This window comes from Neltuma alba, unplaced genomic scaffold, assembly GCF_004799145.2.
Source record: "Neltuma alba isolate B1F8T4 unplaced genomic scaffold, ASM479914v2 tig00011768_pilon, whole genome shotgun sequence".
In the NCBI taxonomy this organism is placed as follows: Eukaryota; Viridiplantae; Streptophyta; class Magnoliopsida; order Fabales; family Fabaceae; genus Neltuma; species Neltuma alba.
The window spans coordinates 91,804-115,851 of record NW_021636392.1 but is presented as its reverse complement, the minus strand read 5'-3'; the positions used below and the strand labels follow the sequence as shown (position 1 = coordinate 115,851).

At 32.0% G+C, this 24,048-nt stretch overlaps 1 pseudogene; it reads right to left on the bottom strand.

The window, feature by feature from the left end:
- Window positions 1-309: 309 nt before the first annotated feature.
- Window positions 310-11,423, bottom strand: LOC114717695 (receptor-like protein kinase FERONIA; annotated as a pseudogene).
- Window positions 11,424-24,048: the final 12,625 nt, after the last annotated feature.

The following is a 24,048-nucleotide window of genomic DNA, read 5'->3' as shown; positions in this document are numbered from 1 at the left end:
TTTAATTGTGTTAATGAAGTTGTGAAATTGTTATAAAGTTATTAATCACATTATAAATATTAAAAAAAATTCAAAAAAAAAAAGTTGCCAGTCACTAAAACTTTAGTGCCTAATAGCCCACCTAAACTCCAGCATAGGTTGTCGAACACTGAAGTTGATCAACCAACTAGTGAGAGGGATTTAAGATTTTTTTTGAAAAAAAAATCTTAAAATAAAATTATAAATTTACAAACATTTCAAAATTCAAATTTAATCATCATGACAAATTTAAAATTTGTTAAATTCATGTGATCTTTAAGGATTTTGAAATTCAAAAATTACTTTTTTGAAATATTCCCCATTTAAAACTATAATTATGCAGGCAACAAGTGCCTTTTGTTCGATTACAATTGCGCTTCGCAACTTGTTTGGAAGATTCACTAAAAACAAAACGATATTGTAGTGATGGGGCATGCAATTAATACCTTTGATATTGGCGAACACTGAAGGACCACACGAGGTTGTAAATGGCCACGACCCATTGAAAGCCTACCCTTTGTCAAAAGTAATCTCTTCATTTAGAGCTCCACCAAGCTCTGCTTTCTTTGCTCTGTTCAGTGTCTCCATCACAGACTCGAGGCCCAACATCACATCGCCCATGGATGGCCGTTCATTCCCATCATCAGCCAAGCACCCTAAAGCAATCTTTGTGTATTCTCTTAAGCTTTCTGGCGTTATACTTTCCTTGATGAATGGGTCCACCGTCTCATAAATCTTATTCTCATCAACACATCTTCGAACCCACTCTACAATGTTTTGTTGCTGCCTCTCCACTGCACGAATGATAGGAGGCCTCCCACACAATACCTCCAGAAGGACCACTCCAAAGGAGTACACATCTGACTTCTCCGTCAATCTTTGACACATGTAATACTCTGGATCCAAATATCCAATGCTTCCTTTTACTACTGTGCTTATGTTAATGTTGGACCTCGTGATTCCTGAGGGTCCTATTCTGGAGAGTCCGAAATCTGAAATCTTGGGCCATCCAATTCTCATCTATCAAGATATTTGTTGACTTGATGTCACGGTGAATGATAGCGTGCTTCGCACCTGTATGTAAATAGTGCAGTCCACGTGCTGCACCCAGAGAAATCTCCATCCTTTGTTGCCAAGAAAGTGGGCACTGATCAGACTCGTAGAGATGGTCACGTAGGGTCCCACGAGCCATGAACTCGTAGACAAGGATCATCTCGTTGCCATCCGTGCTATAACCGATAAGAGACACTAAATGATGGTGTCGAAGTTGAGAGAGCATTTCAATCTCAGTTTGGAACTCTTTGAGCCCTTGTTGTGAACCTTCTTTGAGCCGTTTGATTGCCACAACAACTGAACCATTGTCAATTTGGCCTTTATAGACATTACCAAACCCTCCAACACCTATAATTAAGCTATCATCAAAATTATTAGTGGCTGCTTTTACCTCGCTAATTGAAAAGCAACGACACAGATCGGATGATAACAATGAGGATTTGTTCATTTCTGACGTTGGTAGTGGTTTTGGTCTCCACTTGGAATTCCCTTCACTGATTGCAGCTCTAGCGAATCGACGATAAGTGAGTAAAACAATGAGAGATAGCATAATGAAGCCGGAAGCTGACCCCACGAGTATGGAAATTACTCTCCTTTTCTGTGCATTATGGTTAGATGCCTTCGGAAGGAATGGGGTAGAAGGAGGTTGATCGGGATTGGGACCTCCGAGGTTCTTTTTGGAGTCACTCATCTTAAGAATTTCAATACCATTCAACAACACATCTCTGTAACTACTCCTTGCAATAGGGTTTGGTTGCAACTTAATTGAAATATTTAGCTTCTTTGAGCTTCCATCCATTGGCATCCACATCTCATAGTCCCTATGTACAGGAACATTTCTCAAACTCTGAGTCCACAACATTACATCAGCGACAAACTCCACCAAAGCATCATTTATGAAGATTTGGAAAACTCTGTCTCCAGCTTTTTCAATGTGTTCATCAAACTCACAAAAATGCAATCTCACCATATAAATGAACCCCAAGTCAACTTCGAATTCCCAAGTCACATTAAATTTGGATGTTTCTTTCGTCCCATAGTTTCGGGCAGTCATGTATACTTCATCAGGTGCAAAATAACTTGGTTCACCTGTGTAAATTGGCTTTAAACCATGTCCTGCTGAAACACTTCGTGGCCTCTCCCTCTTCAAGTAGGCCTTATCCGGGTCCCACCTCCGAAACATACCAGTATCATTCTCGGGAGGGATCTGCCTCCCACCAACATTGATTCTGTATGCAGTCTGGAGAGCTTTGTCATTGGTGACTGAATACTGTAACAAAATCCCCTGCGAGTCGCTTAGGTTTGTATAATAAAGAAAGGTGGGCATAGAGACAACCTCGATGCCGTTGACGAAAGCATAGGCGTTTTGATGAGATGGGTTGGGCGTGAAAGTTATGTTAAGGCCCCTACCAGGGTCACCAATATGGACGCAGTACTCTAGTAAAATGGTTTCTTCGCCGGTGGCATCAGCAGTGATTGAAGGATTGAAGTCTTTCAAAAGAGTATGAGATCCAACTGTGACGGAGAAGAACGAGTCGGAGCGAAGGAAGTTGCGGGCGTAGGAAGATGGGTAAAAATAAAGGCGAATAAACTTCTGGCCGTTGGTTTTTACCGGAAGGAAGTAGGAGAATTCGGAGAGAGAGAAGCGTGCGGTGTTGTAAGGGATTGTTTTGACAAGTGAGTTGGTGCTTATTGATGACTTGTAGCTGTCGTAGAGTTTGATCAGAGAGAATCGTCCGGAGTCTGCAGTCCAGTTCCGGCCATCTGAAGAAGGAGAATTGTCGGAGCTACCACAGTGGATTGTGAAGTGATCAACAGGATTGTAGGATACGCAGATAGTGAAATGGATTAGGAAGAGTAAGAGGAAAAATATGGCTGTTGTTGGCGGGTAACCGTTAGTCATACTGAAGAGAAAGTTCTCGTTCATGCTGCCCACAGCAGTTACAGCGAAGAAGCCATCCTTGTAATCCGCAAACAATGCCAAGAAGACAGCTGCTTTCAAGCGTCCATAATACTTCTTTGTATTACTCCCTCCATTCCTTATTATAAGAGGCATTAAAAAAAACATTATACTTTTTACATATTAATTGTTTTCAATTAATTTTAACTATTTTTTTATTAATGTAATTTGATTATTTGTCTTTTATAATAAGAAACGGAGAGAGTATTATTTTTCAAAAAATATCGTAATTACAGTTACGTTAATGGGTATTGTGAAAAGTAAAACTCTTGTATAATCACACGTGTTATTAGCAAATAATTTTGTGGTACAGCAGTCAACTCATTCAACATTGGCAAGTCGGCAACTCTGATTGAGGAAGAAGAAAAAGATGGTTGGTGAAAAATGGCGGGAAATCCAAAAATCATTGAGGAATTTTAGCATGCTCCGGAGTGCCATGTCATTCAGGATCTACAAGACCAACTTATTCAGCATTACATGGCATCGGCGCAATAAAAGATCATGGGTGTCACCAAAATTTATATTTAATAATTTTTCTATCCATCAATCAGGGTCTGTTTGGTAGGAAAGAAAAAGATGGAAGGAGAGGTGAAAAAATTTTAATGGACTCATTTTTAAAACTTAAAAAAAAATGGAATTAAAAACTTTTAATTAATTTTTATTATTTTTTTCATTTTATATCTTATCTTTATTAAAATTTCCTTATTTTTAAATCAAACTCACTAAAATATTCTCCCTCTCTTTCGCCCTATTCTCTTCATAACAAACAGATGGTTAGTTTCTCTCTCTTCCAACATTTTTACCAACGTTGACGGAATATTCTCGTAAAATGGTTTGTTGGCCAGCGACATCAGCGGTGGTTGAAGCGTTGAAGTCTTGCAAAAGAGTGTGAGATCCTGCTCTGACGGAGAAGAAAGAGTCGGCACGAAGGAAGTCGTAGCCGTAAAAGGATGGGTAAAAATAAAAGCGAATAAACTTCTGGCCATCGGTTTTCACATGAAACCGGTAGGAGAATTCTGAGCGAGAGAGGCGAACGGTGTTGTAAGGGATTGTTTTCCCAAGTTCGTTGGTGCTTACTGATGGAAATTACTTCATCATCACCAGCGTCATTATTTTCAAATGACTTCAACGCATAAAGCTATATACATTTGTATATCGTAATATTTCTCTTTTAGTTTGAACATATACAAACAATACAGACATAGTAATTATTTTATATAAACATATGCAGTGTAGTTTTATGTAAGGAGAATCTCACCAAAAAAAAAAACTTAAAATTACTAAATTTTAAATTAAGTTTGCTTCTTATACTAAATTTTAAATTAAGTTTGCTTCTTAAACTTTAATAGGTTTTGATAATACTTTGCTTGTAAACATTTTATTTTTGTAAAAAAATTGTATTTAAAATCTAGCAATTTTAAATTTCTTTTTGTAGGATTTTTCTTTTTTACATATTGATTAAGTATTGAAAAAAAAAAAGGAAAAATAACATGTATGAACTAGTCAAGGGAAAGGAAGAATTTAGAGACCATGTAAGCCAAGATAGGAGGAAAAAATAATTGAGCCCAATGGTGTAATTATGACAGAAGTTTAGGGACACAAGCATAAATAAGAAACATATTAGGCCAAGAGTGTAACTATGACACAATTCCCGAAAATTTGAGAAACTTCAAACAAAATTCCTGAAAAATAGAAAAGGGATATCCAGGATAATTTTAAGGTGGGAAGAAATATTTAAATAAAGAATTTGTTTGGCTAAAATACCTATTTTTGGGTGAAATTTTAAAGAGATAAATGTGAATATAATTATTAAAATTGTATAAAGGTTTAGAAAAGTTAAGTAAAAATTATGAATTATTATTTTTCGAATTTAAAGAGTATATGGAGAGGATTATTTCCCCAAAAATGAAGTAAATCATTTTGAAATCTAATTTTTGAAAAAATAAGAACTAATTTTCTTGAAAATTCAAATAAAAATAGTTAGAAGTTACTGTTTGGCCAAAAAAATTAGCCCTTGTCCAGTTTTATTTTATTTTATTTTTTTTGTATAACTCAGAGCATTGTCAAGCTACCTTAGGCTTGAGACTAATCTCTGTCGAGTCAAAAGCTTTGAGGTTAAAGTGCTTGGCCAATCTTTATTCACATATTTAACCTTTATTCTATAGCAAATATTACACAATTACTAATTCTATCCTATTTATAAGTTATTTCTAATTGGTTAAAATATGCTAAAACATGTATTTGGTCCTTTAACTTTCTATAAGGTTTTAATTTAGTCTCTTAACTTTAAAAAGCATATATTTAGTCCTTTAACTCTAAAATCATTAGGATTCGATGATGATTATTGTAACAATCATAGATGTTTTGAAAATTAAACTCAATATATTGGCATTTGAGAATATTTTATCAACATTTAATATCTTAACTAGTTCAATGTTTGTTCAATTGCATGGGGTATATTCAAGGAAAATAAAAAGTTTTATAACTGGCACTTTTTATCTTTTTTTTTGTTTACGTGCAATAATTGTTGGAAAGAAAAAAAAACCTGATATATGGAAGGATGATAACTCAAATAGAAAATCAGTTTAAGTTCTTGATTTGATAATATTTATATTTTGAGTTGGATCCACACAAAACTAAATGGTTAGTTGTAGTGCAGCATTTAGCTTTAAGACATTGAGAAAGACGTAGAACTATGATAAAGTAACAGACCATATTGGTAATGACATAAGTATGAAGTCATTTTCTAAGCTCAAAAGCACCCATTTAGTCACAACCTGAGACCAAAGCAAGCATAGTGACCAGATTAGGAGCATAGAAGTCAGTAAATGTTGTTAATTTACCAAACAAATCTGACTCTTATCAAGCAAACCCCTTAGCAAAAATTCAGTGTAGGTTTTTGCTTTAGTCTTCATTCTCACAATATAGGCAGATGGCATAGACCAGATATATTTATTACTTGGGAAGCAAATAGACTACTCTTTTCTGACCATGTTGAGGCCATTTGAAGACAAGCATTTATTTTCTTCTAACAGCATATCCATAGCGACTTAAAATTTAATTCTCATCCATTAAAAATTCAATTGTCATGAGCTGAAATACACCATTCACAAGACACATCTAACTTGCCCAATAGGGCTATTTTCGTTTTAGTACCTTAGGAGCCAAGTAAGGACTTCTAACTATCTCATTAAATCTTTCATTTATAGAAAATGACAAGCATCAGTAAATGAATATGGGACAAAGGCAACTAATTGATAAAAGATAGAGTTCTTGTAGTTATAAAATCTCACAATGACTGCAGTAGATATAAATTCATGGTACTCTGTCGAAAGCAACTTCCAAAAGATCATTGTGCACTGGGTCTGTCCTTTTTTTATTTTTCAGAATTAAATGTATACACCTATTTATGCTTCACTTTGAGGTGCATGGTAGAAAAATTGAATAGAAAGGGACAAAAGAAGAAACTTTTTAGAATTAAAAATCTACAATACTAATCAAGCGCATACCTAAATGGAAATCAAAGTGGAATCAGCAGATGAACTTCCTGATAACTCAGTGATAGGATGGATTGCTTCATCTTGTAGACGTATAAGCATAACCCAATTTACCAAGAAGAAAGAAGCTAACAGCCTAATAAACAAAAGAAGGCCTTTCACCTAGGAACTTGTTGATTTTTTTTTTTTTTGGTTAGATGTGAACTTGTTGATTTGAAAGAGTTAATGATGGGTTAGGTCAAGAACCTAGAAGGGAAAAGAAAAGTGCATACCAGGATTTGAAACTGAGAAGAGATTTCCTCCTTCAAACTCAAAACAAATATTCTATACCCAAATCAATGGAATGAAAATTTGGTGCTTTCATTGTTGACTACATAAAATTGGAGAGGTGGAGACTAAGTGAATTGCCTAAAAAACTACCTTAAACTAGCTGCTTATAGCCACCACACATATATATAGCCACAAACTCACATGCACAATCAACCCCACTAACTACAATCGTCATTGAACTCACACCTATGACCATGGGTTGTTACCATCAAAAAGGCTTATTGTTGCAAACCTTACAACAAAGTGGAAACTGTCACAATATAATTGCCAAATACAAAATTTGAAAACAAAAAAGTATGCAAATTGGGAAGGTCTGGTTGATGTGTACTCATGAACAACAACCTCTAAAATTTTATTTTAACCCATTAATTAATCCGAACAATAGCCACTCTCTGTGAAATGTTAATTTTAATTGAAAAATTAAAATATTAATTTAAATTTAAAATTTGAATTATTAATTAAATTTTATTTAAAATATGATATATTAATTTGAAATTAGAAAATTTGAATACGAAGCAATGTGGGTGCAATGATCAAAACTCACAACATTAGAAATTCCTCCCAATTTTCACTTTCAATTAAAAAATATGTGAAAACAAAGCCTCAAGATATGGAATGACAGCAGGAATTGCTCTTATTTTCATTTTCTAATTAAGAAATCCTCTATTTATCTAAGATTACAGCCTGCCACATGGCATGCTATAGAAGATTATTGATTGTTGATGAAGCTGAATGTTGTAAAACTTCATTTCCACTTTAAAGATTTATATTAATTTGAATTTAAAATATGAAATATTGATTTGAAATCTAAAAAACTAACCAATCTGAGAAAATTTCTCCCAAAAACGTAACAACATGGGCATATAAGTCTATTCAATTATTTTTTTAAATTTTATAAATATATTTGTAAATTCAAAATGATTTAATTGGGGGACGAAGAACCACTTTTTATGAACTATTAATTTTAATTTAAAATTTGAAAGATTAAGAGCCTTTTTTTTTTTTGAGATTATTGAATTTAATTTCAAACTAGAAATATTTCTTAATTGGAATTAAAAAAAAACTGCACATAACAAAGCTGTAAGATTCGGAATAATGTGATCTAGTGATCAAAATTCACATGTTGGCCTGCAACCAACTCCGGCTTTGTAACCAACCATCAAATAATTGTGAGTTAGATCATGTTTTAAAATTTAAATTTTATAAGTACCTTTTTTTCGATAAATAATTTGCCTAAAATAAAAAATAAAAACACATGAATAGGATAACATGAGTAGAAATGTAAAAGCATAAATAGGGGGAAATGAGTAGAAACACGGCTTTTACAAAAATTTAAAAATGAGGACCATCTATTTACACATTGGTGATGTCACTTGTCAAGCAGCCAGCAACTCTGACTTTGTACTCTATTTTTAATAGATTAATTAATTAATTAATTAATAGGTAGATAGATTTCAAATATAACGGTAGACATGTTCATCGAAGACAACTGCAAAATCTAAACATATTTAGATTGTCCCAAAAATAATCTATAAATTAAAATGCTTTGTACTCTACTGTTAATATTAGAACAAAATTTGAAAACCAAAAAATATGCAAAGTGGAAACTGCCAAAATAAAACATGCTAAATCAATTTTTTTAAGTTGTCAACAGTCAAACGTTTCGAAAAAGCCTAGCCAAATCAAAATATTTAGGAACAACGTGGGGTAATTGAAATGTGCAGTTAACAAAAAAATATTAACTGATTTATTAAATTGTAAAAGAGAGGACTCATTATTTAAAAACGATTAAAAAAATTAAGGTATTCATCTTCCTCCTCGTTGCACCACTCGTCGCACTTCTAAATAGCCTTGCGGAGACCCCCCTAATAATAGTAATAGATGTCATCATTTTTTTTAAAAAATGTTATGATTAAAGGATTAAAAATATACTTTTGAAAATAAAAGGACCAAATTGAAATTTTGTACAAAGTTAAAGGACCAAAAATATACTTTAGTTGTTAAAATATATAAAACTCTCCTGAATTTCAGGTCAGTTGCATATAATCTTCTTGACGTTTTAATTTTAGTATAGTATTAAAAACCGGACTAGACAAGCCAGGTTGGACAAGAAACTGGTCACCTGGTGGGTCTGGTCGGCTGTAAAGACCGGCAGATGGGTCAACCCAGTGTGACCCGCTATAACCTGGTCAACTTGGGAGAAACCTAGCTAACCTGACTGGTTTGGTAGGTTAACCCGATTATTTTTTTAAAATCCTTTTAATGTTAAAAAAATTATTAATTAGGGACTAAAGAATTGTATATAGGAATATTTTGTTGTCATAAATCTATTTTGATGTTTTGCTTGAATGAATATTTAGTGATTTTAATAATATGATACTATGATGTCAATGTGTCAAGGGAATTGTAGGAAAAATAGAAAGAAAATATAAGTATATAATTATTTTGTTAGAAATTCTAAGTGTTAAATTGATATTTAGTTTTTTGAATGGCATAACGAGAATTTGAATTAATTTTTAATTTTTTATTTCTTACTGGTTTGACTCCTAATTTGACTCTGATTTAACTTACTAACTCTTGACTCATTACCTTGACCGGTTCAAAAGTTGGTCCGGTTTTCAATACTATGAATTATAGACATTAAACCCCTCTACGGTTAATTTTGCCATTAAATTATCAACAGAAATTTTCCCATAAGATTTACAAGGATGACATGGCATCTTTGTAACTTAAAAAAATGTTAATATGATTGAAAAACAAACCCTCAATCTCTTTGCATTTCCTTGTGCAATATAATATGATTTAATTAAAATGGATAAAAATATTCATATTTTAATTATAAAAATAATATATAAACTTTAATGAGTGCTCTTTAGAAAATATTTATGCATATCAAATTTTTTATTGAGAAAATTGGAGACAAATCCCTTATTGAAAAATTAATTGGCATCACTAGTCCAAATACATCCTAGCTTTTTTGTGGCTTTTATAAAACTCAATTCAAATATAAATCACATTACAATAATTGATTTTTACCCTAATTCATGTTTGAAAAGGTCAGATAAAATAAAAATTAATTATCTTAACTTTTGTGTGGCTTTTTCCTAGAAGTTCATTTTCTTTCATGATGAATTGAAACAGGCTCTAAGCTACTTCACATATTGTTCCACGTTTGTCCCATTCCTCGATAGAGCCCTTTGCCTTCAAGTTTGGGCATTCCATGGAATTCGTCAAGCAATATCAATTTAATCTGTCACCTTCGTCCATATGGAAGACCTAGACATCCCGGGGTATTACGTTCTCTTCCTCGGATAATCTCAAATTTGAAACATTCATCGCCACTCGTTTTTCAATACATTGCATCAAACTTGTGCTCTGCCACTTTCTTGGAAGTGTGATAGGTTTGGAGATAGTGAAACCTCCAAAGATATATAGATTTGGCATATATTCGATGCGTAGTGAGTTTGGATAGAAACCAAACAATAATTTTAAAAATAATTTTATTGTATATGAAGTAAATGTATGACAATAATTTTGTCTCAATTTATGTGAAAATATTTGTTTAAAAGTGCTTTTTTCTGATTTCAAACACCCCCACAATACTTCAAGCAACATCACTTCAACCAACTAAACGTCAAGCTTTTAACCCTTGATGCCGTGATAGATATATATATATATATATATATGTATATGTATATATACTCCTCTTATCTTTAATACAGGAGCTAATTATGGAATTAATGTTAGCCCTATATATAAGATTTATTTCACATGTTTATCAATTTTTTTCCAAATTAACTCTATTAATATTTTTCCAATAATGATCAAATAGGAGATGGAGGGAAGAAATTAAGGAAGATGTTTAGGATGTTTTAGAAAAAATATATCATATTAACTAATTTAACTAACATATTTAATCTACTCAAATTAATTAAGTAGATCTAATATTAAGAACCGGAGAAGTACTACACTCCAGTTCGTTCATTTCGCAAGTGGAATTCTTACCACGTTCACGATTACAATTAATACTGACAGTTAATCATTTTATCTACAAGTTTCAACTTGCATGATGCCTGCCAATCACCCATTGTATAATTATCCTTCTTCAACAGTAATCTCCTTATTTAGAGTCCCCACAAGCTTTGTCTTCTCTGCATTGCGTAGCGAATCCATCAAAGACTCTGTGTATGCCTCTAAACACTGTGGCGTTATACTTTCCCAGATGAATGGATCCACAGTCTCATAAATGTCATTCAAATGGTTTTTTTTTTTTTTAAAGACTGACATTTCTTATTTTCCAGCAAACCTAAAATCAAGTTTTGGGATAATCACTAATACAATTTATAAGATGGAGAGTAAAAGTTTTTTTTTTATCCTAATTATAAAGCATGTCATTTATTTTCGAAAAAATGACTAATTAGAATTTTGCATTTTTCTGGTATTATGTTCATTCATGTATTTTTGGAGTATTTTACATTTCCTAGGTTTTTTACTAGTCATTTTTCCTTAATTTTTTTCATTATCCTTTTATCCCTCATTAAATATTAGTTTATACTACTTAATTTTTAAAATATGTATATTTAATAAATATGATGTGTTTGCTAGCACCTCAATTCCACGAAACATGCGGTGCTTTGATTTGTCCACCAAAACCAACTTATTTGGACGCATAAAGCGTCATATATGAAGTCATGTACTTTTTGTGCTTCACACCTTATGGAAGATGAAATTTGGAATCAGAGTGAAAGATGCGACCCCAATTGAACCTGAATATGTCTATACACACACACACACACACACACACAATGATGAAAAAGCAGTCTTGGTCAGGCTAATTATCATCGTGCAAAATAAGCAGAGTCCTTTGTTAAGAAGAAAAAGATCAACAAAAATTTTAATAAAAATAAATTTTATTTCATTTTAATCATGTCTTCTATATTTCCGGCAGTGACAAATAACATAAGTAAAAGATAATTACAATTTTTCTTCCATTTAATAATTAATCAAATATGCAGATACAAAATAATAACATAACGAAATTATTTGGTGCATCAGAAATATAATTATACAACGTTTTTAACACACATACATATGGAAATGAATGTAAGTTAAAACCATCAGACAACTATAGCCTACATCAGTGACTTCCATTTCATTGAACTGTTGGATGATCTAACTCTGAGAAGATCTCACGCCCGGAAAGGGCGAAAAACAAAGAAGCAAAGACTGATCCTCACTGCTTGATCTCGTCAACTTGCTGCAATTTGATTCGCTCTTTGATTCATCACTGCTCGTGAAACTTACTTTCCTTTTTTCCACGTTTGTCGCTTTCATCCAGTCTAAAACGCATCCATCTTGACAAATTTCTTTATATATAACAATGCATCTTTAACCGATGAGTTGCATGTATTTGCTGACTGGGTAGAACTGGATTTTTCCAAAAAAAAAAAAGTTATCTTAGATTTATTATTCTTTAGATAATTAATTGTGTTTTGAATTATGCATGAGCTTGAATCATTTTTTAATCATTAATATATATTTTGAAAACACAAGGATATGCTAGAGAATCTTCATAACTTTCTTGCCGTGAATATTTGTTATATCATACGATTATACAAACCATGCATGTCCAGCGGCGAAGCCCCAAATATAAGTTGGAAAATGTGTTATGAATATTTGATTAATTTCAATATATATTAATGAAAATCTAGTTAAACCATAGATATTTAGGGAGTCCATAGAATTTTTTTGGGTAGCACCCAATATCATAATTTAATTAATTTTTAGTGCATTTAGAGTTTTTTTTTTTTAGTTAGTGAGTGCTACTGAAAGAATACTTTAAGATGATGGATGTGCTAAAAATTATTCAGTTTATAATACTAGGTTTTGCTGAAACAATACTTCAAAATGCTAGATTCACTAAAAATTTATTAATTTGGAACATTGGGCACTATTGAAAAGGTATTTTAGAATGCTGAATATACTAAAAATTAATAAATCAGGATACTAGATACTACTAAAAAACATTTTAGGGTATTGAATATACTAAAAGTTAGTCAATTTGGGATGCTGGCTATTGCTAAAGAATATTTTAGAATTAGATACAACTTAATCCAAATAAATAAGAAAAAAAATTCAAAAAAAAAAAAAGGATGGGCCCATCCCCAAACACCAGAGTCTCAGGGATGAGCATGCATGCGGACCATAATCTGTGACCTTCATTTCATCGATCTCGCGCCCAGAAGAAAACAAATTAAAGAACGAATCTTCACTGCTTCACTTTGTCAACTTGCTGCTGTTCCATTCACTCCTTTATCCATCACTACTCGTGAAACCTACTTGTCTTTCTTCCACATTTGTCGCTTTCCTGATCAGAGCCCTTTCCTTGTTCTTTCCTTCAATTTCGGCCACATCAAGCCTCCCTTCCTATGTGCCTTCTCTAATAGTAATCTCTTCTTTTACTTGCGACCATAGAAACAAGAAGGGAGGAAAAAGAAAACCATTTTTTTAATGTTATTAATAATAGAGTGTACACAACTTCTTACCGAATTAAGATAAATATGTACTTCAATTCTATTCATTGGTTTGACCTGAATGTTTTATGTGGTTAACATTTTCCCTTGGAACTTGCTTGGAAGATGCAATAAATTCTGGAACGGTTCGGGGGAGAGAGAGAAATTGGACTCCGGAAAGAAAGCGATGCTTTCCTGTATAATAATGGTGCATGCAATTAATAACTTGAAAATTAATGAACGACAAAGTGGCAAACGCAAAATTGTACGTACTTATTTACAAATTTCATATCTACATATGTTGAATTAAAAGCTTCAACTGGTACTATCAAAAAAAGTTAAGGGAAAATTGCATTGAGGTCCCACATAAGTAAAAAATACAGCAAAAAAGTTTTTGAAAATTTTCACAAGTCCCAAAAGGACTTCCCTGCAGTAATAACAAACTTAAAAGACCTTATTGCCTTAGTAGTGTAGAAGGAAAAAGCGCTGAAAAAGAGAGAAGGAGAAGTGTTTTCCACGCAGTTTGAAGCTTTTATGCATGAGAGACAAGACCTGAAGAAAGAAGGAAGTAGTTATTGATGATGAAGCATCTTCCTCATCACCATTAATGAACTCTAAAGAGTTTCTATTTTAATCTCTACAGATTTCCAGATTTGAAACTTTGTTTCCTCTCCTCTCCTACAACATTTTGCTTGACAGATTGTGTTTAGGTATTAGAATGCATAAAATAATTTTTGCCTTTAGGTATTACAAAGCTTTTACTTTTGTTCTAATATGAATAAGTTAATCAATAGAAAGGTTGTGTTTTTGGTTTAGTGTAGGTTGGTGATTTAAGTTAGGGTTTCATTGTGGATGGATAGGATAATAATGTGTGCTCTGTTTTCGGGTATATTATGAGTGGTTCTGCTCTATTTTAGCATGGTTTAGTGGGAAAGGATTAAAAAAGATGAAGGTTGGTGTAAGTAGAAACCTTTACTGCGAAATGGGATATTGTATTGTCAATGGAGGCCACGAGAGTTGTCAATATATGCTGCAACAGTAGTCAATATTGCTCCTTCACTTCTCAATGACAGCTTCATATATTTTGTTTCGTTCATATAAGAGGTAAGCTTATAAATGATAGAGAAGATGATATAAAATATGTTAGAGGTAGTGGAGAAAGAACAAGTATAAAGGAAGAGACAAGTTATGAAGAGTTATGAAAGGTAGTGACTCATATGCTAACCCAAATATTCTTGCAACTATCAGTAACTAGAAGGCCTTCAGGGAGGCTAAGGACTAATAGGATAAAATCTCAGTTCTAAAACAAGAAGGTTTATCACTGTGAAATATGCAAAGAGACTAGACATATTGCTAAGACATACAAGAACTCAAATCCCAACCGAAAACATGTTGGAGTCAGCTATTTTTTGTATATGGATGTGAACAGAATATTTTGTAAATGCGTATAAAGGGGATTTTTTGTAAATGGATACACACCAACAGTCAGTTTAATAATTACGTGCAACCCGTATGTTTTATTTAGATGGGTTGTGAAATAGGTAAGTTCCATGTATATGAAGGTGTAAATAAAAGTTGACTATAAACTAGTATATTAGATTTTGCTGTCATTTCAGTTGTAATTATATGTACCCTGCATTGTCAATAGACCTGTTATGACCTATCACTCATTACAGTATGACTTGTCAATTAATCTGTTAATGTAAATTATTAAAAATGTGAATTCAAGTTACATATTGGGTTATAGCATCATATGATATTTTCAATTATTTTGAGATATTACAGTTTGGTTATAATGTCATATATAATCATTATTAAAAATTTATTATTACTGATATAAAATTATAAAGTGAATTGTTAATAACTACATCATCACTTGTTAATAGTGATAGTGTCACTTGTCATAGGTTGCAATATCACTTGTCAATATATCTACTAAAATAAGTTTGAGAAAGTGTGATTTTAAGTTATATAATATTATTTAATGTTGACATATCTTCTAGACTAATATGAGATTTGTTAACTTTTTTTAAAACAAAAATCAACAAAATGCAAATACATCATATTGAAATATAAAATTATAAAAACATTTGTCATCAATGACACCCTCACTTGTCGATAGTAGCAATGTGACTTATCAATAGTGGCACTATCCCCTATCAATTTATAGGGTCATATGAAACTTTAAGTTTTGAAAAAATATATATATCATTCAATTAACATAAATTTTAACAATACCTTCTGCATAATATTTATATTTTAAGTTAAATATAACTTAATTGAACATTTTGAATAAGCAACACCTTCAATTCTAAAAGTTTCCTGTATCAGTTTTTAATATCCACATATTTACTTGTTAATAATGCCACTGTAACTTGTTAAATTTTTTGTTGGTAAATGTTATTTTCAAAATTATTTTGTTACATATAACTTAATTAGAAATTTTAAATAAACAACATCTTCACATGATAAATAAATTAGCAACATGAAAATAGATCATCCATGAATATGATACAAAGCAATAATATTACTTGTACACTAGTCAATATCCCTTATACAAAATCCGATGTTAACTACTAGAGCATCACTTATCAATACAACCACCTTAAATTGTCAAATGTTGCACCTTAAATTGTCAACACAATCTTATCAACAATTTTTCATTGTAGCATTTAATTACTTCAATTAAAAATACCATTTACAAACACAATCAACATAAACAACAAAGGATTCTATTTCATTATGTTGCTCTAATTTTTCCTCAGAAGCATATATAGACAGGACTTTGTTCATATGCAAGTTCTTTTGGTGACTAACAAACCACCATAGGCAACCAACTTTCAAATCATAGAGGTCTTCAAGCAAGTACTTCGGCATTTTGTATCCATATTCATCATAAACTGTCCTATCCCACATTTGTAACCATTTAAGTACATGCACCCCGCATGAATCCTTGTAGACAAAACTTCATACTTTTGAATTTTTGACCATAAATGAAAAGAGATTAAAAAAACAGTGAACCAAACTAACTTACACATCAGTTTGTACATTGACTATGACCCAGTTAACTTGGTTATCCATTTGCTCCTCATACTCAAGTAATTGTTGCTTCACCTATGAAGTATTTGATAGAAGCAATTCCTCTGCATAAAGAGAAAAGCATTCGATGTAATGACATCTTTGTAGTAAATAATGACAAGTGATAATACAGCGAATGACAACTAATTTATACACATCATGTTGCAAGTTTTTCCTTTGCATCTATTTCTCCTTTTTTTCCCCCCTCCTCTTTTTCATGTAGTCTATTTCTTCCCACTCTTTGCCTCTTCTTCCTGTTGCTATAACCTCATAAATGTTAGAGTAACCATCATGGAATCAAGGGCGTGGAATTTCATACTCTTTATGTCTATAACATAACAAAATCACTAACCAATGAACACTATAGGCCTAAATATAAAGTCACAATCTTTAATATTATATCCTAAATATTCTAGTTCTCTTTTATGCTCTTCCAAATGCCATTTCCATAGATTTCCTATCATTTTTTGCATGAATTGTGATGAAAATATATGCCTGGTCACTCTACTATTGTTTTCTTTTGGATCCCTTACCAAAGTATGAGCCACCATAGACATTACCTACATATAAAACACAACCAATCAGTCATCATGATCATTACCTAACTCGGTCACTAAACAACATATATATATGCCTTACCCTAAAAAGTTGCAGCTTGTTTGTCGATCTTTCCTTTCTACCTTCTTTCACATTACCTACATATAGAACATAACCAATCAGTCATCATGATCATTACATAACTCAGTCACTAAACAACATATACATATGCCTTACCCTAAAAAGTTGCAGCTTATTTGTCGATCTTTCCTTTCTATCTTCTTTCACATATTCTCAACTATAAAAGTATCTAATTTCATTTTTTTCGCATAAATATTATAACAACAGTTTAATAAATATTCAACCAATGCTCATGAATAATACCAAGGACAAAAACTCTGATGAACAGAAAAATTAAATGCTAATAACTTAGGGAGTTCAAAAAATAATTCAAAATGAAGAATTCCCATCCAATGGTCCTCACAAAACTAAAATTGAGTATTACTGCCAGCTTGATAGCCAATTCAACATGAGTATCAATCAATCCAAGAAAATCATTAGTTTATTAGCTCTTAACTATCCTTGATACTTGCATTAATAAAATATGACCATACTCGACAAGTTTTTTTATAGAGCTATAAAGAGACAACCAACCTTAAATAAAAAATTAATCAGATAGCTATTTCTACAAAACATATTGATATTACTATATCCAAAATTTTCTACTATTAGTTAGCCCACAAGCTAGTCATAAAACTTATATATGATCCAGGCCATTAATGCCTGACTGATCAATCTCATCGTTTTGCAAAGACCATACACAACAAATTAATAATATAGATTGATAAAGTAATGAGCAGAGTAACTCGGTGTTTTAAAAAACAGCATATATAGAGTAAGTTACATTCCAGTGGTAAGACAATATTTAGAGACGATAAACTAATTTAATTTCCCTCAAGTTATAATAGCTTTCAGGCACTAAAGCTAAAGTGAAAAAGCTGGGTATTAAATTGTAATTAGTTTAATTACTCTCATTTCCACTTGTTCTTTCATAAAATATCATGTTGTCCCTGATATCTTTCATCAGTTATGTTTATATATGTCTTCTCCAATTATTATACTACTTAAATTGGCCCTTAACTTAAGACAAACATATATAATCATTATTGGGAAAAATTAACAACTAAGTAATTGATCAGTTTTTTCGTCCCTTCTTTTCTGCATAATGAAATCTTTAGTGGTAAAGATATAGACAAAAATAATCTATTCATCATATGACCCCTAGCACTTCTAAAATAAATTAGCCACACACATATGCCAATGAAAGATAATTGCTCTATATATATATATATATATATGACGATATATCTATAGTATATTAAGTGGTTAGTGGTTTGCAGCATTTTCGTCAATGATCTTATTCGAAATTGAAGCCATACAGAATAAGTTGAACGAAAGACCAAAAGTGCTTCTGGCCCCAAACCAAGGTTTGAGTTTAGTGATTGCCAAACACCTTAAAATTTCTGAAAACCATGGTTTCAGCCAAAACCTTGGTTTTGGCCAGCCAAACCATGGTTTTCGGATGAGCTACGCTGCTTCGCTTCTGAGATGCATTTTTCTAGTTGTTGGTGGTGAAAAACAAGAACACTCAAAATCTGTCTCACTCCTTCGCAAAAAAAAGAACACTCTTCTGCCTCACTCCTTCGCCGTCACCCCTTCACTTGAAATTCCTCTCCCACAGATTTGGACCCCACAACCTTCTCCCCGAGGACACTCCTCTGCTTTTAGAACCACACCACAATGGGCTCTCCATCTCAGAGGAAAGCCATGACTTAGCGAATGGGTACATAGTGACGAGGAACTGAAGATAGCGGCTTTAGAAGCTGCGAACAAGTCTCACGCACTGTACTGTGGGTGTCTCTTGGTAGCGGCTCTGATGGACGGTGGCGGCAAGATATACAAATGGTCATACATGGAATCGGCAGCTTTTAACCCGAGCATGGGGCCGGTGTAGGCAGTGTTGGTGGAGAAGGTGAAGCAGGAGGAAGCAGGGAGGCTGCTGGTTTAGTCCATTGCGCCCAAGTGCCAATTCAAGACGGTGCTTTGCAGAAACACCCCAAGCTGATTTTGTTGTACTGTTTATCCATCCTTAATTTAAAGGAAAAAAATAAAATAAAATCATAGCACTATTTCAGTAGTTATTATGTTTATGATACAAATCCAATATTATACCTAAAAATTTAATTTTACTTGCACACGAAATGAATAAAAATAAAAAGTTGGCCAAAAAATGGTAAATAATAAGAGGGTAAAATATACATTTAGTCTTTTAACTTTGTATAAAGTTTCAATTTGGTCCTTTAACTTTAAAAAGTATACTTTCAATCCTTTAGTCCTTTTTTTTTTGAAAACATGATGATATTAAGATCTTAAATGTTGATAAAATATTCTCAAATGCTAATATATTAAACTTAGTTTTCAAAATATCCATGATTGTTAAAAAAAATCATCATTAAAGTCTAATAATTTTAGAGTTAAAATATCAAATATATGTTTTTTAAAGTTAAAGAATCAAATTAAAACTTTGTACAAAGTTAAAAGCCAAAAAATTATGGGATTTCATGTTTCAAATCTTTAAGAAATAATACTACCTCTAGTCCTAATTATAAGAACCAGTTGACTAATTTGAAGAAATTAAAGAAGTAAGTTGAGTAAGTTATTTGTCCTAAATAGGTGTTGTCTTTCCTAAAATATTCTTGTTAATGAAGTGTATTGACTAGAATTATCATTGTTAGAAGGGCTACTTTGAAGAAAATGTATAAATATGAGAGATAGAGTGGATTGGGGTCTTATATTTAAGACCAAAATATAAGTCAAACAGGATCTTATATTAAGGATCGGAGGTAGTAATATTTTTTTTATTGGCAAAATAAATCATTTTCCAAAAAACATATGTAATTATTTTGTAAATATATATACACATTAATTATTTATTATTTATATTATTATGTCTTATTTATTATGTTGCCAAAATATATATTATTAACAAATTTATTACTTCAAATAAACATATATTATGAAATATATCTTATATGTAATTATTATTTAAATTTATGTCCTTTTTAGTAATTTTTATATATAAAAAAACACTTCTGACAACAACTATTCAAACACTTTTACTTTATTAGAATCACTTTTTTCAAAAAAAATATATTCTTTTAAAATCTATTTTCTTTAAAATCTATTCTCCAGAAAGTATTTTTCAAATCATGGTTTTCAAACACCTCGTGAGAATGAGAAAAGGGAACGTCCTTGCTGTGAATTGTCAAAACCAAAGAATGTGACAGAAAAACAACATTGTTAAATAACATGGTGTTGATTTGACAAAATATGTTTTTTTTTTTGGTAAAGAAGCGCTCTCATGAACAAGCCTGATAACAAACAACTAAAATAATCACAGATTACGAGGTGAAAAATCAAAACCTAATAAGAAAAAAGCAACCATACCAGACAAATTTCCTAATATAAATGTTAGGTTCAAGGGACAATGACCACTAACCCCTTCAACGACAGGTGACGAGGACGCCGACAATTACCTTACATGGCGACAAAACTCGGTAGATTTTCGTTTGATGCGATTGACTGGGAAGGAGCATGCTAAAACTTTTGCTCTGTTTTTGCCAACGCCTGATAGGATTTACATGTGCTTATTAAGATTTGGACGATCCAGATTTAATTTTATTTTTATTATTTTTTTTAAAAATAATTATTTTAATAGGTATAGAATAAAAAATAAAAATAATCTCTTAATTATTATACTTTTAAAAAATAATTTTTTCTATTTTAAAATAATTATTTAAAAATATTAAATATGAACGGTCCAGATTGTTCACCTGATGAGCACCAAATGTGGACCGACGCCTGATACGAGTGGAGAGGCAGAGATTTTTAGCTGGAATGGAAAAGAAAAAAAGTGAAGCTTCAATTCCTCTTTCCTGTTCTCTTGTACGAAAAGCAGCCAAGTGTTTTAAATGAAAATAGGGCTTTAGTTTAGCATGCCTCACTAAGTCATTGTTTGGTTGGAAGGTTTTTAGAGGGAGGGGAGGGGAGGGGAGGTGATGGAAAGGGAGGAGAAATTGTGTTTGGTTCAGAAAAATAAAAGGGAGGAGAGGAAAAACATTTGTCATTTAGTGCTCTTCTCCCTTCCTTTTACTCCCTTCCAAAATTGGAGTTTTTTAGAGAGGAGAGAAATATTATACCTCATCTTGACTAAATTATCCATATCAGTTTTTTAATATTTCAAATTTATCCTTTTCAGTAAAACTTTTTTTTTACTCTTTTTTTTTCAGCCGCTACTATTCTTCTATTGATTTTTTTCACTCCTCAGAGGTTCTTTTTTTCTTGCATATTTTCTTTCTCTGATTTTATCATTTCCTACATTTTCTGCCATTAATCTTCCATATCTTTTCCTCTTATCTGATCCTTCATCTCATTCATCTCAATTTTAATTTTTATACAAAACTCTGTGTATTATTTAATTAAGTATATGAGGTTGCACATGTTATGTAATTAAGGATGGAATAGTTCAAAACTTGTAGCATAAATTTATTTATAATTTATATAATATGCTAAAGATTATAATTTTTTATTGACATTTATTTTGATATATGATTATTATAATTTATTTGTTATGTCTCAAGGTATCTGGTTTTTTTATATTCACAAATTAGAAAATAATAATAATGATATAAATATCATAATAAAATAATAAAGAAATCTAAATAAAGAGGTAAAGATATATTTGTCAACTTATAATTAGCTCTCCTCCCTTCTCCTTTTAAACCAAATAACAAATCTCTCCTCCCCTCTCTTTCCCTCCAACCAAACAAAACTCATACCCTCCTCTCTCCTCCCCTCTCCTCCCCTTAATTCACCTTCCCTCCTCTCCACTTCATTGAACCAAACAGAGCCTAAGGGCAAAGAGGTCCATTCAAATTTTTTTAAATTGCACTGAGATCCTTTTGGGACTCCAAAACTATTATCAGATTTTCAGGGATTTTTTTTGCCGTATTTTTATTTGTGTGGGACCTCAATGCAATTTTTCTATAAAAGTTAAAACTGGCACGTCTATCACCCATTGAATACTGCTCCTTCTTCAACAATAATATCCTCATTTAGAGTCCCACCAAGCTTTGTCTTCTTTGCTTTGTTCAGTATCTCTATTAAATACTCCAGGCCTAACATCACATCACCCATGGATGGTGTCACATCCAGAAATATGGTATTTAGGAAATAGAAATATTCATAAATAATTAAGGGTAAAAAATGATAAGGAGTAATAGAAGAATTTTGGGTGGAAAATAATTATTATAATTTTCCAAGCCAATTATGAAAAGTTTGACTAATTAAGGAAAATTGGTCAAGAGTAAATAGGGGAAAAATAATACCAAGTCTCAAAAAATTAAGGAAAAATAAGGATAAGGTTCCTTGAGAATTATATGGAATTATAAAATTGGTTTTATGACCAATTTGCTCTTAGAGAAATTACAAAGGAATTTAAGGGTAATTTAAGCTAATTTAAGGTCCTTATTTGGAAAATTCCAAATAAATATATTTAAGAAGGATAAAATCCCAAGAAAATTCCTATGAAATCCTAAGGAATTATAAGAGGTTATGAAATTAAAAGAAGACCCTCAAGTATCCAGGATTTTTTTCCAATTCTTTGGAAAAGTGGAAAAATCACTAAAGAGAAGGAAAATAGTTTTCCTTTTTATTTAATTATTGGGAAATTAAATTTGAAACAAAGAGGGTAATTTGGGAAGATAAAAATAAGGAGAATAATTTATGGATCTGAAAGAAAATAATTACAGAGGCCAGAGCATTGTAATTATAGAAAAGAAGTTAAACCCGGAGTAAAAGTGCACCGATAAAGTGTTGATCGGAGCCTTGCACTTTACTTGGCCCATAAGCTACCACTTGTCAAGCCTTTAATGGATGATAATTAGAGCTTTCCAAGTGTCAAGCTACCAATGGAGAGGATCTTGACTTTGGAATTTAATTACAATGTGAATTAAGTTAATTAAAGAGAAAATGCAAGACTAAGTAGGCTTATGACACTTGGCTCTTCATTAATTGTGGTAGATGGGATATTTTGATAGCATTGATGAGCTCATCTCTCCCCTAAATCAGATGGGAATTTCGTGCAAGGCATGAAGAGAGGGAAAAAGAGAGAGTTTTGAGGGAAAACCAAGAGAAAGGCATCAACTTTGGTCATACCATCAAGGTTCAAGGTGAGTTCTTGGCTCTAAATGTGTTCTTGTCTTGTTTTCTTTCTCTTTTATGGTTGAAAATATGTCTTCTCTCCCTCTTTTGATGCTGGCCGAACTGGTTGTTTAAGGGGAAAGGGAGTTTTGCTCATCACACTTGTTAAAATACTATAATACAAGCTAGATTCTAGTGTTTGCAAGTGATTATAGTTGGTTTTGAAGCATTTTTCGTGGTTACTTCCTTGAGTGTCATTTTCAACCAAGATAAGATCTGAACCCTAGGATGTGTTTTTCAAATTTTTGAGGCTTCCATTGTGTTCAAAATGAAAAATGGTGTAGGGTAAACCTAAAGAACAAGTGTTGGAAGCCATAGAAGCAAAGTTGCAATTTTTGAGTTTTAAACCCTAAGGGTTCGGTCAAGCTGAAACAGGAAGAGGAAAATTTATTTTATTAAATCTAAGTAGATATTTGGAATCTACATGAAAAACCATGTAGGAAAGGGTCAAGAGGGAATTTTTAGGGTTTATGGAAAACAACTCTAAAAATTCAAGAAACAAAGATAGAGGCTTTAAGGGGTTTAGGAACTTCTTGAGTTATGTGATTGATTTTTATGTGGAATGTTTAATAATACTTGCTGCCCTTTTTGGCGATTTCCATGTTAGGGTTTGGTATTTGTGGAAGCAAGAAAGAAGAACAAGAAAAATCAAAGAGCATTGGATTAAGGTAGTAAGATTTAATTAGCCTTAATGTTGAATGTTGCATTGATTGCTATGCAATTTCATGTGCTATTATGTGGT